Raw genomic sequence first — 3,335 nt, forward strand, 5'->3', positions numbered from 1 at the left:
TCCATGAAACAACTTCCTTAAATATAAACTCTACCTAATAAGTGTTCCTTTACTGAAAAATATTATTCACGAATACTACATTCATAGCAACAGTGAATAATCTATTCCCTGTCTATTGCCAACTCAGAGAGTGGCGTAATATAAACGAGAGAAAAGTATACGACGTTTGAAATATACTAATATCCGGAACGGAAAATTTTAGCCACCATCATTTACAGCTGAGAGAGCATTATTGATGCAAGAGAGAGAGAGAGAGAGAGAGAGAGAGAGAGAGAGAGAGAGAGAGAGAGAGAGAGAGAGAGTCACGGAATGAACCATGAAACAAATGAGAAAAGAAGAGAATTTCTAGGCCTGATGAAGATTATGTAACGTTGGAAAAATACTTAATATCCGGAGCGAACATTTTTAGCCACAATCACTTACAGCTGAGAGAGAGAGGGAGAGAGAGAGAGAGAGAGAGAGAGAGGAAGGAGAAATAGTAACAGAATGAACTATGAAACATAATGAGAAAGAAGAACACTTCTAAGCATGATTAAATGAAGCCCGAAAGGAACATTAAACAGCTTTGAAGAAACCTCGAATCTTCCATAAAAGCCACAAGAAAGATGCTCTTGTATTTTGGCAAAAACCTCCAATGCTCCGTCACACCCAAATGGTTCCAATCTATTTCTTCCCGTTCGTTTTGAAAGATTCTAATGGACCGTGAAAGGAAAAAAGGACTGCAACGAAGGATCTTCGGCTATCCTGCTTTTAGGGGCCTTGGGGACGGAGAAAAAGAGGCGGAAAGTGTGTCACTTCTGAAGGGAGTGTCACTTCTGAGAGAAACGTTACTTATGAGGAGAGTGTCACTTCTGAGAGGAGATTGTCACTTGTGATGAGTGTGTCACTTCTGAGAGAAACGTCACTTCTGGGAAGTGTCATTTCTGAGAGGAACGTCCCTTCTGAGGTGAGTGTCACTTTTGAGAGGAGTGTCACTTCTGAGAGGAGATTATCACTTCTGAGGAAAGTGTCACTTCTGAGGAAAGTATCACTTCCGAGAGGAGATTGTCACTTCTGAGGAGTGAGTCATTTCTGAGAGGAGATTGTCACTTGTGATGAGTGTGTCACTTCTGAGAGAAACGTCACTTCTGTGAAGTGTCATTTCTGAGAGAAACGTCCCTCCTGAGGTGAGTGTCACTTTTGAGAGGAGTGTCACTTCTGAGAGGAGATTGTCACTTCTGAGGAGAGTGTCACTTCTGAGGAGAGTGTCACTTCTGAGGAGAGTGTCACTTCTGAGAGGAGATTGTCACTTGTGATGAGTGTGTCACTTCTGAGAGAAACGTCACTTCTGGGAAGTGTCATTTCTGAGAGAAACGTCCCTTCTGAGGTAAGTGTCACTTCTGAGGAAAGTGTCACTTCTGAGGAAAGTGTCACTTCTGAGAGGAGATTGTCACTTCTGAGAGGAGATTGTCACTTCTGAGAGAAACGTCACTTCTGGGGTGAGTGTCACTTCTGAGAGAAACGTCACTTCTGAGGCGAGTGTCACTTCTGAGAGAGTGTCACTTCTGGGGAGAGTTCACTTTTCAAGGACATGTCACTTCTGAGAGGAGATTGTCACTTCTGAGGAAAGTGTCACTTCTCGGGAAAGTATCACTTCTGAAAGGAGATTGTCACTACTGATGTGAGTGTCACTTCTGACAGAAACGTCACTTCTGACAGAAACGTCACTTCTGAGGAGAGTGTCACTTCTGAAAGAGTGTCATTTCTGGGGAGTGTCAATTTTGAGAGAAATGTCACCTACGGAGAGTGTCACTTCTGAGAGAAACATCCCTTTTAAGGTTATGTTTTTGCCCTTGTGTGTGTTTTTTGTTTGTGTGTGTGTGTGTGTTTGTTTGTGAACAGCTTCCTGGCCACAATTTTAATCGTAGAGTAATGAAACTTGCAAGGATTAACTGTTATGTAAAAAGCTGGAAATTAATAAATTTTGGAACGTCAAGATCAAATGTTAAGGTCATGGTCAAGTAAAATGTCCAATTCAGGTAATCAACCATAAGTTTGGACATCGTTGTCATTATAATAATGTTATGATGAATTTGATTCCTAATAAGTATTATTATTATTATTATTATTATTATTATTATTATTATTATTATTATTATTATTATTATTGGTGTTAGTGAGGGGTTCATTAACATTGCTGAAAAGGGTCAAAGCATAAAATTTCGAAAATATTTTCGATTTTCTTTTCCAATAAAGGTTAAAGAGGATTAAAATGTAAGGCAAAAAAAAAAAAAAAAAAAAAAAAAAAAAAAAAAAAAAAAAAAAAAAAAAAAAAAAAAACTATTGAATCAAAATATTTCAAAAATATATAACTACCTGTATATTCACGATAACTGCCTAGGATCTACAAGATAGGTAGATAATTGTTTGTTTCTTGTGAAATTTTCGAAGTATTGAACGCACGAACAGGAAAACTATCCTTCACTCCTCCACAACTAGAGAGGCGCTCAGTAGAGAGCAGACCTCCGCTGCGGCAGCTTATTTCTCGACTTTTGGCTCGAGTTTGACCTTTACCTTTGACCTTAAAATGTGTTGATTGTCGTGGATTTTCATACACACAACTATGAACCAAGTTTGAAGTGTCTGTGACATCGATGTCCAAACTTATGACGCATTACGGGAATTGTACATTTTGCTTGACCTTTGACCTTCCAAAATTTAATCTTTTCCAGCTTTTTACATAAGTTAATCCCTGCAAGTTTCATTACTCCACGATTAAAATTATGGCCAGGACGAACACACACATGAACTCACACAAACAGGGGTGAAAACATAACCTCATTCCAACTTCGTCGGCGGAGGTAATAACTAATAGCTAAATGATCACTTCCTTCTTTGGGGGATTGGGAAGGGTGTCAAAAGTGGAGGAGAGGGTGTTTTAACATATCAATTGTTATGATGTCGAAGGTATGGTGACATAATATTAACTAACGAGAGAGAGAGAGAGAGAGAGAGAGAGAGAGAGAGAGAGAGAGAGAGAGAGAGAGAGAGAGAGAGAGAGAGAGAGAGAGAGAGAATTACAAGGATTTTGGATGTCTCAAAGACTTTTTAGTTCCGTGGATACTCCATGTGCTCTTTTGTAGAGCGATTTACTTTAAGCATTTAAGAGTTCTTATGATCTTGTCTAACTTATTCTTGAACTTGTTTACCATGTACTGTTTACTACATCCGCTGGAAGTCCATTCTAAGTATTTGCTATTTAAGAAATTGCCACATTGATTTGTGTTGAATCTTTTAAATTCCACAGAGAGAGAGAGAGAGAGAGAGAGAGAGAGAGAGAGAGAGAGAGAGAGAGA

This window comes from Palaemon carinicauda, chromosome 28 (genome assembly GCF_036898095.1).
Source record: "Palaemon carinicauda isolate YSFRI2023 chromosome 28, ASM3689809v2, whole genome shotgun sequence".
NCBI lineage: Eukaryota > Metazoa > Arthropoda > Malacostraca > Decapoda > Palaemonidae > Palaemon > Palaemon carinicauda.